General features: G+C 40.9%; 1 long non-coding RNA gene across 1 annotated transcript; it reads right to left on the reverse strand.

The window, feature by feature from the left end:
• Positions 1 to 1,994: 1,994 nt before the first annotated feature.
• LOC129863602 (uncharacterized) lies at positions 1,995 to 7,739 on the reverse strand. The gene is made up of 4 exons (XR_008760984.1): positions 7,106 to 7,739; positions 6,682 to 7,009; positions 6,501 to 6,603; positions 1,995 to 6,309 (listed from the first exon to the last, which is right to left on the reverse strand). It is a non-coding gene; the product is annotated as an uncharacterized LOC129863602 (long non-coding RNA).
• Positions 7,740 to 12,226: the final 4,487 nt, after the last annotated feature.

Raw genomic sequence — 12,226 nt, forward strand, 5'->3', positions numbered from 1 at the left:
AGTAATGAGAGCACCGTAGATTGTTTTGTTCGAAAATATCAAAAGGTGTTTAAGTATGTGTCCTGTAATACTCTCTAATCAAGGTGTATGTTCACATTAAATGTTTAAATGTCACAAATGTTAAATTGTATCATTAAAACATTTTTTTAAAATTGAATTGAATCAAAAGTCATTCAAAAGGCTAACCCCCCTGAGAGATCAGGATTAGGAAAAGGTCCAGAGGCATTCAGGGGTGAGGACTCATCCATAAATGAGTTATTATTGGCCCTTTCAAAAGGGGGAGGGGTTCCAAGAACATTTTTAGGAGTGCTGTAGCTCTTTGAAGTGTTTTGTTTTAAAGTTTAAATCTGTTGGCGAAGCTTATAGTTTGGTACACCTGAGTGTGGAATGTTGAGGACTGCCAGGGCTTTAAGAAACTGACGCCACCGAGGAGGTCTTCTGTCATACATGGCTCTCTCTATGCTCTTCATCCTTTAAGGGTTCCGGTAGGGAAAGCGATAAATGGTTGGTCTCTCTCTCATCTTGTTTAACGAAGTGCCAAATACCTTTGCAAGAGGTTTGTGTATTTTTGGACCTTATCATAGGGATTCAAATATTTTCTGTTCAAAATTTCCTTCATGGCCATATCCAAATAATTTCCCACTGTTTATCTGATATTTTCAGGATCTTGGAATTGCTGTTTAAGTCTATCCAACTCTTGTTGAGGCACTAAGTACATTTTATTGGCCATCACACTCTGTGTTCAACCCCCACGTTAGCAGCAATAAGGCTGGTGATGAAGGGCACGGCTATACTTAGTAAAGGTAGAAGAAAACCCCCAGACTGTCTTTTCTTTTGAAGACTAACTCTTTTATTGGAAAAGAGTTTGATCACAGTCTTTTGTCTCTTTCATTTTTTAAATTGGGTCACGGTGAGTGGAATGCGGCCTTTGAGATGATTCAAAGTAATCTCACATAGTGATAATATGAGATCTGAAGAACAAAGACCCAAGATGGCCTTGCGTTCTTTAGGGGTAGCCCCAACTAGGGATCTCAAGAGCAGTAGGTTTCTTTTTAAACACCGAGACGTATTAAACTTTTTTCGGAATGTAAACTCGGCCAATCCCACGGAAACAATCCTGCTCGGAGCCTCAGGTGTTCTGGAGTATTTGATTTTAAATCCACAATTAAATAAGGAAATGGTGCTTTGGTAGCGTCCTCATACCTTTCCATAAAGTAGGATTTCCTTCCAGGGCACATCTGCTGAGCTAGAATGTTTATTTGTAGTTTGTCTCTAGGGTTTTTGAACAAAACCAAGTAATTGGCGTTCAAACTAATGTTACTGTAACGGCTGTCGTCTTCCTCTTCCTCGGATGAGGAGAGGAGAGAAGGATCGGTGGACCAATACGCAGCAAGGTATGTTGACATAATGAATTTATTGAAAAAAACGAAGACTGACACGAACTATACTTGACTTATACAAAATAACAAACAAACAACGTAGACAGACCTGATCATGGAACTTACATAAAACACGCAGAACTCACGAACAGGCAAAACGAACGAGACAGTACCGTGTGGTGCAATAAACACAGACACAGCGACAATCACCCACAAACAAACAGTGAGAAACAACCTCCCTATGTATGTCTCTCAATCAGAGGAAAACGAAAACACCTGTCTCTGATTGAGAGCCATACAAGGTCAATTAACCCTGACACTTAACAAGGAACAAACACAGAGAATGCCCACCCAGCTCACGTCCTGACCAACAAAACAAAGCTATACAAAAGGAAAACAAGGTCAGGAACGTGACAGTTACGGTTATTATTATTTTTACCTTGGTGAAACACATTTTGTACCAAGTAAAACACGGACATGTTTTGATGATGAGTATATTGAGTAAAAGCTCGTGCTATTTCAGGATGTTCACTCTGGCAAAAAGCATATCATCCAAAACCAGCAGATTGTTTTTATAAGGAGGTAAAAGTTCATCATCAGACAGGGATGCGGGTATTCCTTCAACAAACTTGATTTTTATTTTCTTCAACAACTCATCAAACAAAGGTTGATAACATGAATAACACCACACAATATTGTCAGGTTTCTGAGATAATACATGTTCAGAATTCTCTAAAATACTTTTTACAAAACAAGTTTTACCGCTATTGGATGGGCCTGCGATTAAGGCCGGAAATGGTAGTTGCAACCTGGGATCAAAACCTTCTACAGCAGCCATTATATCTTAAGGGTTAAGACACACAGGACTTGTAACATAAGTCAGTAACCAAAGTGCAAGGTGGTCCCGTCAGGTACAAGCAATCTCTTGTCATAGACTACCAGGAATATTTTAGTAAGTGGGGCATTACATAGATGGAACCCCTTTTTATCCCTAACAATCTTTTTGTAGGAGTTAAACATTTCTAATTCACTATTCTGGTCATTTATGAACCCCTCGACTAAGTGTCTGATTGATTCCAAGTTTACACGGGAGGCATTTTCACAATTTTGAGTCCCACCTTTGGCTTTCAACACCACATGATTGTCTTTAGTACTAAAAGCATAGATTTGGGGGCCACAGGATAACCACTCTATGATATGGTCACCATCTTCGAGTTCACTCGTTAAACCACCCAGATAGTTGCTAAGAGGGGGGTTCCAATCACCAGGTTTTCTTACATAGACCACAGTGTCTGTGTCATGGTAAAGAACCCTCCTCTGCAGCTGCTCCACGAGGGTGTATAGTTCAAGTCGACCATAGGCCTTGGTAAATGCTGCAAGAAACACGTTTACATTACCCGGGGGTAGAACCCACTTCTTGTTACGTCTCCATTGCACCAGAGCAATGTTTTGACTCAAGAATGAAAAATGTGAAATTTCATATTGGTCTGAAAAAACGAATTCCATAAATTCTTCGGGATCTTTAATAATCGACATTGTTAACATATTACTTCTCTGGGATAATTTCCCCAAAGCGAATTTAAATACATTTTCAACAGATTTCTTTTGGTTTTGTTGACCTCTATTCTGTCAGGGTCAAGACGTATGCCTTCTTTTTCATGATGGTCCTGAAATGAACTGTCTTTGCTCTCTTGATCTGTGACTGGGGCAGGATACCCTGAAGCCATTTGCTTGCATCTCAAGAAGGTCTTGATGTACTCTTTAAAAAGAGTGTCTGATTTCCTGGAAAAGTTCCACACTTCAAAGATTTTGGCCACACGGTACCCCTTCTCTATAGCCTTAGAGAATTCAACAGTGGCGCATACACCGGTCAGGGCTCGGACCAGTTTATGGGTGTATGGGTCTGAATGATCACAAGGTTTTTCCTGGTTGTTGTTTTCACTGCAGGTGCGACAAAGGGGAAAGAAACGTTTTCCTTGAGGTCCCTTGTAAGGCAACAGTGGCAGAAACAAGCCCTGGGGAGGGTAAACAGTTGCTTTTATCAGACCAAAATAGTTTTGTGGGAAGTCAAAGTCATGGTGAATAATTTCAGGATGACCCATGGGATAACAAGAGGAACTCACTACATGAGGATAAAGGGATGTAAAATCTACATATCCAATTTTCTCATCAGGTTGCGCTATATACCGTAATGTCAAAGCATTGGTATGACCTCCATACAAGGCCTGGTGGGGTTCCAGGGGTTCGGGTATGTCAAAGGTGGAAAGGAAAGCTCAAACATGAGGATCAGACTTTTTGAGTTCTGTCCACTCAGGTTCCCAGATAACCATAACGCTCACCCCATCAGCAGCCTGTAAAGATTCCAATTTGTCTTGGAACTCCTGGTACATATCCCCAAAATTATTTTGGGTTAAGACACACATGGCCTGGGGCACAAAGCAAGATTTACAACCGTGGAAGAAACAACCGTTGTACTCATACACTGTCTCAACAGCGTCAAAATGTGTGTAACCATCTACATGGTAGGGTCCAATCTTTTTGACCCTTTTTTTTATGTTGAATAAAAATGTTTTTAGCCTGGGATAAGTACTCCAACCATTGAATTGGAGCCGCTCGAGTATGACTTGAATTGTCGGCGGTAGTTGTCAGGCGATGGAATAGCTACAGATACTGGAGGTAAAAAGTGTGTGCAATAGGTTTTCATGCATGCCGATGCAATAGTTGTACTACTCCAGGGGTCATGGAGTAAGAAACTTAAACTGTCAATGTATCTCTGGTTGAAGGCGGGGTCTACAAAACACCATATTTTACTACCTTGGACTATGACCCTGGGTGCAACGCCTTGTTGTATCAGGGGGTTCAAAAGAAGATAGGAATCATAGAAAGAGTAGTGAAAGAGTAGTGCACAATTGGGTCCCTCTGCCCCGACCACTTTTCACCCTTGAAAGTCATGGTAGATACAAAAATAGGCAAATTAATCCCTGATTCCTGATTACTCTCAAAGTTATAAAACATATTTCTCTTAATGTTCATCTTCAGCCGAAGGCTGAAAATAGAACTCATGTTCCACTTCTTGAATCACTTCAGTGTCTCTGCTTTTCGAAGCCCTTTACAGATTGGGCAGCGTATGATACCACATACATGAGTTTAGGGCTGTCTATTTAAAGGATGTAATTGCAATGGCATTTTGGACATTTCTTGTTAATGTCACAACTGTTTACAGATTTACATGCCTTGCCATGTTTCAATGTTGTGTTTTTCGTAACAGTAGGCAGAACGACATGTATGATGACAATCCTCACAGGGTGTTGGGTGTAAGGGCTGCATCGGACATTTTTCATCTTGACACACTGAACAGTTATAACGACAAGAGTGCCCCCCTGTTGGCTGTAGCCTGAATGACATGATGGACACATATTGTGCTCCTAAGAAAGCTCTGATGTTGGTAATACCATAAAAATAGTTGTTTTTCACATAAAAGTACAGAATATGAGGATGAGATTGAGGGTTGTTCTGGAATTTCATGAGAGCTGAATTAGCTCTAATATGGTACAAAACCACAATCTCGATGTTCAGCAAATGTTCTAATTTTACTATGTCAGAGAAAGCCACATCCTCCTGTATACCTAGACCTACAGCCTTTTGGAGCTCACTAGCCTTTTGTAAAGCTTCTAGATCAGTACATGCAAGGTTGAGTAAATGTGATAGGCCTATTGCAAAGCATAACTGATTACCAGGATTGTTAACGTTTATGAGATCGGCCTGCTTTTTAAAAATGATTTCGGATTGCATGAGACTATCAATTTTCCTTCTTTGACCCCCTCCGCCTAGGGGGTTGGCAGACTATTTGTACAACAAGTTCTAAGGTCCTATCAGCTATGATGGATAAATTAGATTGAACAAGACAGCAGGGCTATAAATTGTTCAAGATCTGCTTCGCCGTTGGGTAAAACAAGAGATACTGTGTTTTGCATACTATCGCCACATATTTCAAGCTGTTAGACATCACGAGGTTCGGCAAAATCTGTAGCCATATCTAAAAGTTCTCCTAGAGTATCCAAAATCATCACATGAAAAACTGCATAATCATGGCTCTGATTGATACATGTGAATTTAAAAAACTGACGAATCGCTGTATTGTTACATTTATTGAGGTACACAACACGGACACTTCTATCAATACCGTCCCCCCTCTGATTTATTACACCATTTTCAAATTCCTCAAAATCATCCTGTGGTTGCTCATCATCATCATGTATAGGAGTTATCGGAGGTGTGTGTGTGTTGGGGGCTGAAGACGGTGTGCTCTCATCCACTTGGTTAATTAAGGATATAAGTTCACCTGTGATAATGGGTGTTCATGTGTAATGATTATAGGAGATGAGGGCTGATGTGGGGGGGTTGGACCTCTCTCGTTAATTTGGTTAATTACGGAGATCAGTTCTGGTGGTATTCTAGAAGTATCCATGTTACATATGGCTTTTATAGTTTGTTTGGGCGGTTTTTAATCAGATCGATGCTTAACAAGCGTGGCATGGTTTTATGCCAGAAGGATAGATCTTGGCTGTACTGACGTCTTAGTAAAGCAACCATACGTGTGTGTAGCTGGACCTCTCTGGCTTTTAGAGCCCTGTAAAAGGCTGTGAGAAACCTATCTTGAAGTTCTATTTCAGGATCAGTGTCCTCATTGATGCTATCTTCAATGAGTATTGGCGCCACCTCAGAATTGATTGTATCAAGCTGTTTAGCCGCATCATACATCAACACGCCATCCTCATCATAGCTCAACCCTTCATCAGCAACATCAATCATCCTTGACATTAACAGAATTGAATGTATCAACCGGTTTAGATGTTTTACTCTGTATGTCATCAGCATCCTCTTCCTCCTCTTCCTCTTGGTGTATTGGGTCTTCTATGTTTGTATAGGCCTGGGAGGAGTCAAAGAAAAATACATACAAAATAGTGTATTAGAAATAAAATATACATTATATTAGATAACCAATAAAAGTACTAAAAGAGAAAATGTTTTTTTAAACCGTACATTTCAAATATATTAACACATCACCGAACTCCCTGTTTCTGTTTCTCACTGTTAGGCCTTGGGTTTTAGTTCAATTACCTTTGGTTGTTTGATGCCTGTTTTTCTGAAGAATTCTTGATGATGCGTTTGATGTCCTCTTGATGTATAGACTCTGCAAGATTCGTATAGGTATCGTTGGAGTCTGAAAAAAATTACATTATTTGAAATAGTTTTAACATATTCTTTCAAAAAATGTCTAACTAATAAAAACTGTTCATACCATATCCATAGAGAGCATGCTCTTGAATCCAATCGATTCAGACCAGTCGGCCTTCCCGGGCAGAGGTGATGCAGTTCTGTGTATTTGAACTGCTGTTCTGTGGAACCGTGCAGGACTAGGATATGGTGTAGGCGCAGGATTATATACTGAAGGGCTGGAGCTTCTTGGAGGTGTGTATATGTGTGCTAAATCTTTGATTCTTGGGCTGTTTTGAGTTTGGCAAAGCCGGCCGTACAGAACAGTAGAATATTGTCGTTTTCATTACCCTCAAAGTCATTCAATGGTAGAGCCCATAATGCCTCTGGTATTCTTGTCTGGGGTCTGTCAGCTGTAAACACAAGATTAGGGTTTTAAAATAGTGTACACAATTTGTTTAATGCTTAATGTATAAAGCTTATTACGCATTTTATTTTTTGACTCACACCTAAATCATCTTCAGGGCGTAGGACCGAGTAAAGATACACTGTTGGTCGGTTGTTCCTCAAAATCATCGTCTTCTATAACTATAACTTCTGATGGTTGATGACCCAAATCAATTATTGCAGGTAACAGCTGGGTAAATGTAGGGTATCCTATAGACGTTTAATTAATATAGAAATACATTTATACAAAATATATACATGTTTACTTAAAAAAATACATACAATTGACATAAAAACAACATTTAGTAATAATATGAATTACCTGAAAATTGGATGTCATCCACTTTTAAAATATCTGCAAAACCATATATATAACTACTGTTAAAACCTGTTGGGGATGGGGGCGCTGTTTAGACTATTTATGCTAATTGGGTAATTTTTGAAACGGCTTCCCACAAAATCCTTGATCGTACAATATGCATATTATTATTATTATTGGATAGAAAACAGTCTATAGTTTCTATAGGAGTTGAAATTTTGTCTCTAAGTGGAACAGAGCCCATTCTACAGCAATTTCCCTGACATGGAGTCAGATTTGAGAAATGTTGGCCACTCTTCTGAAGTCATTTAAAAGGGCACTGTCGTTGCTATGACTATACGGACACTTCTTACGTCTTCCCCTGGATGCCTTTACGTGATGACGATTCCAACGGGGTCGATTGCTCGTTCACAGGCCCTACAAATGAAAAAACCCTGAAGCTAGTCATTCTTTGGGAGCTGCGTCATGAGCCTAGAGGACACCGGCGCGCACCTGTTCCAAGCGTTAGTTTAGCCTGTTATATTTCTCCGGTCATCTTTTCACTCGTTTTAGGAGTTAAAAACATCATAAGGTAGTTAATTTAAGGCGTTTTATAGCAATTTATATCCGTTTAGTGCGATTTTGGGACATTTATTTTTGCAACGATGTGAAAAGTTGGGCACGCTTTTCAGTTCATCCCGAACGCAGTTGACATTTCCACATGGCAAGAGGACAGCTTTCCACCAAAAGACGATTTCTCCCAAGAAAGGATCCTTTGCCCAAGATACTGATGGAAGAACAGCTCAAGGTAGGACATTTTTATTATGATAAATCGTGTTTCTGTCGAAACATTTTAGTGGCTTAGGACGCCATGTTTTTTGACGTAGCTTCGCTTGGCGCAAACTGTATTGAAAAGTAAGGATAAATTAAAAAATGTAATAACGCAATTGTATTAAGAATTAAATTGTCTATCAATCCCTGTCCACCCTATATTTTTTAGTCACGTTTATGAGTATTTATGTATAAGAGTAGATCACTGTCTAAGTGGCGCAAGGACATTTTCTGACCAGCTGAGCTACATTTCACATTGTCTAACCATGATTTTGGTGGCTAAATATAAACATTTTCGATCAAACTCTATATGGATTGTGTAATATGATGTTACAGGAGTGTCATCTGAAGAATTCTGAGAAGGTTAGTGAAAAAATTAATATATTTTTGGCGATGTTGACGTTATCGCCCACTTTGGCTAGAATCAATGCTGGGCTGCTATGTGCTATGTGCTATGCTAATATAACGATTTATTGTGTTTTCGCTGTAAGACACTTAGAAAATCTGAAATATTGTCTGTATTCACAGGATCTGTGTCTTTCGATTCGTGTATGCTGTGTATTTTTACGAAATGTTTGATGATTAGTAGTTAGGTAAACACGTTGCTCATTGTAATTATTCTAGTCCATTTGTGATGGTGGGTGCAATTGTAAACTATGCCATCTACCTGAAATATGCACTTTTTTCTAACAAAACCTATCCCATACCATAAATATGTTATCAGACTGTCATCTAATGAGTTTTTTTGTTGGTTAGGGGCTATAAATATCTTAGTTTAGCCGAATTGGTGATGGCTACTGGTGTTGGTGGACAAATAAAAGATGGTGGATTATGCTAATGTGTTTTTAGGTAATAGATGTACATCTTTACATATTGTGTCTTCCCTGTAAAACATTTTAAAAATCGGAAATGTTGACTGGATTCACAAGATCTGTGTCTTTCATTAGCTGTATTGGACTTTAATGTGTGAAAGTTAAATATTTAAAAAAAATATTTTTTTTGAATTTCGCGGCACTGGTTTTTCAGTGGGGGGGGGGGGGGTGTGCCGCTAGCGCCACGCTGATCCTAGACAGGTTAAATATTTGAAGAAACCTTATTAGAGAGAGAGAGAGAGGCTATGGTTTGCAAGTTTTTCATTTTTCAGAACAATTCTAATCTTGTTTTATTTGTCACATACAGAGTTAGCAGATGTTAATGCATATGTAGCGAAATGCTTGTGCTTCTAGTTTCAACAGTGCAGTAATATCTAACATGTAATATCTAACAATTCCCGACAAATACCTACTACACACACATCTAACAACTAATCTAACAAGCCCCCACCAACCACCTAATACACACACAAATCGAAAAAAAGGGTGAATGACAATATGTACATATAAATATATGGATGAACGACGGCATCGCTGCAAAGGCATGATCCAGTAGAGGGTATAAAATGCGATATACATGTGATATGCTTAATGTAAGATATGTAACCATTATTAAAGTGACATTATTTAAAGGGGCATTGTTTAAAGTGACTAGTGATCCATTCATTACAGTGTCCAGACATGCACCGTGATTGGGTCTCAATGTATACAGCAGCCTCTCTGAGTTAGTGATTGCTGTTTAGCAGTCAGATATTTGTGATTTTATCCACAACATTTTGGGGTAAATACCTGTGTAGGCCCCTAGTCCATTCTCTTTTAACAAATAAATACATAAATAAATAAAGCATTTAACAATAACCCCTCTCATTCAATATATAAATATAATATATATATGTACCTTGTTAAAAAACATAACTTTTATAATATACAATATATACATATTAACATGCATAGTTAGATATATAAAAAAGGCATTCTTTAGATTGTAATTTCAACTCACCTTCAAAATTCTCCATATGTTTAAAGGATTGCAGGAGCCTCTTACCGTCTATGTCTTTTCAGAGCAGCCACGCTACTGTGTCCTAACTGAGACATTGTAGGAATTAACTTTTATAGGTCGGGGTGGATAGGTATCTTCTATGTTTAAGAGGACGGCGTGATTGACTGCGACAGCCACCCCATGGAGAGCACCTCACAACTGTTTTTCAAACATGTGTGAGGTGCTCTCTTGGGGTGTAAAACTTTTTGTTGATCTCCACCCAGAGAAAAAACACATGTTGTTTGGGTATCCTTATATACAGTACATATAGCCCCCTACTGCTGAATTGATGAGAAAAAAACATTGGTTCAAACACACACACGCCCATCTTTCCCAGAATCCTTTCTCTTGTGTTGAGAAACCGAGAAACCGAGAGAGAGAGAGAGAGAGAGAGATTCCATTCATTAAAGGTTAAACATTAAACAATTTTACTATGCAATATTTAAATATGGCAGAAAGTTTCTTTACCCCCCCAAAATGTATACAACATATATTATTACCACACAGTAATACACTTTAAAACCCATTAAATGTTTATATTTATAATTGTCTGTTGTAGGAAAGACTGTATTCATATAAAATAAGGCTTTTTGATTATTTTCAAGATTCTCTCTGTGTGTGTAAACCCAGCTCGTAACCTGACACCGGGACACACAGTGACATAGAGAGCCAGATATTTCAGCCTCTTGAAGGTAAATGAGATCCTCAGGGAAAAAACAACTGTTGTGTGGGTATCCTCATGTACATATAGCCCCCTACTCCTGAATTGATGAAAAAAAAAACATTGGCTGGTTGGCTGGCTGTCTGGCTGGCTGGCTGGCAGACAGACAGACAGAACATATATGGGCATAACCACGTGACACATAAAATACGTCATCAATCACTTTTTAGAACAGGACAGCCCTGTGCCACCTCTGAAGAACAGGACAGCCCTGTGCCACCTCTGAAGAACAGGACAGCCCTGTGCCACCTCTGAAGAACAGGACAGCCCTGTGCCACCTCTGAAGAACAGGACAGCCCTGTGCCACCTCTGAAGAACAGGACAGCCCTGTGCCACCTCTGAAGAACAGGACAGCCCTGTGCCACCTCTGAAGAACAGGACAGCCCTGTGCCACCTCTGAAGAACAGGACAGCCCTGTGCCACCTCTGAAGAACAGGACAGCCCTGTGCCACCTCTGAAGAACAGGACAGCCCTGTGCCACCTCTGAAGAACAGGACAGCCCTGTGCCACCTCTGAAGAACAGGACAGCCCTGTGCCACCTCTGAAGAACAGGACAGCCCTGTGCCACCTCTGAAGAACAGGACAGCCCTGTGCCACCTCTGAAGAACAGGACAGCCCTGTGCCACCTCTGAAGAACAGGACAGCCCTGTGCCACCTCTGAAGAACAGGACAGCCCTGTGCCACCTCTGAAGAACAGGACAGCCCTGTGCCACCTCTGAAGAACAGGACAGCCCTGTGCCACCTCTGAAGAACAGGACAGCCCTGTGCCACCTCTGAAGAACAGGACAGCCCTGTGCCACCTCTGAAGAACAGGACAGCCCTGTGCCACCTCTGAAGAACAGGACAGCCCTGTGCCACCTCTGAAGAACAGGACAGCCCTGTGCCACCTCTGAAGAACAGGACAGCCCTGTGCCACCTCTGAAGAACAGGACAGCCCTGTGCCACCTCTGAAGAACAGGACAGCCCTGTGCCACCTCTGAAGAACAGGACAGCCCTGTGCCACCTCTGAAGAACAGGACAGCCCTGTGCCACCTCTGAAGAACAGGACAGCCCTGTGCCACCTCTGAAGAACAGGACAGCCCTGTGCCACCTCTGAAGAACAGGACAGCCCTGTGCCACCTCTGAAGAACAGGACAGCCCTGTGCCACCTCTGAAGAACAGGACAGCCCTGTGCCACCTCTGAAGAACAGGACAGCCCTGTGCCACCTCTGAAGAACAGGACAGCCCTGTGCCACCTCTGAAGAACAGGACAGCCCTGTGCCACCTCTGAAGAACAGGACAGCCCTGTGCCACCTCTGAAGAACAGGACAGCCCTGTGCCACCTCTGAAGAACAGGACAGCCCTGTGCCACCTCTGAAGAACAGGACAGCCCTGTGCCACCTCTGAAGAACAGGACAGCCCTGTGCCACCTCTGAAGAACAG

This window comes from Salvelinus fontinalis, chromosome 10 (assembly GCF_029448725.1).
Source record: "Salvelinus fontinalis isolate EN_2023a chromosome 10, ASM2944872v1, whole genome shotgun sequence".
NCBI classification, from domain to species: domain Eukaryota; kingdom Metazoa; phylum Chordata; class Actinopteri; order Salmoniformes; family Salmonidae; genus Salvelinus; species Salvelinus fontinalis.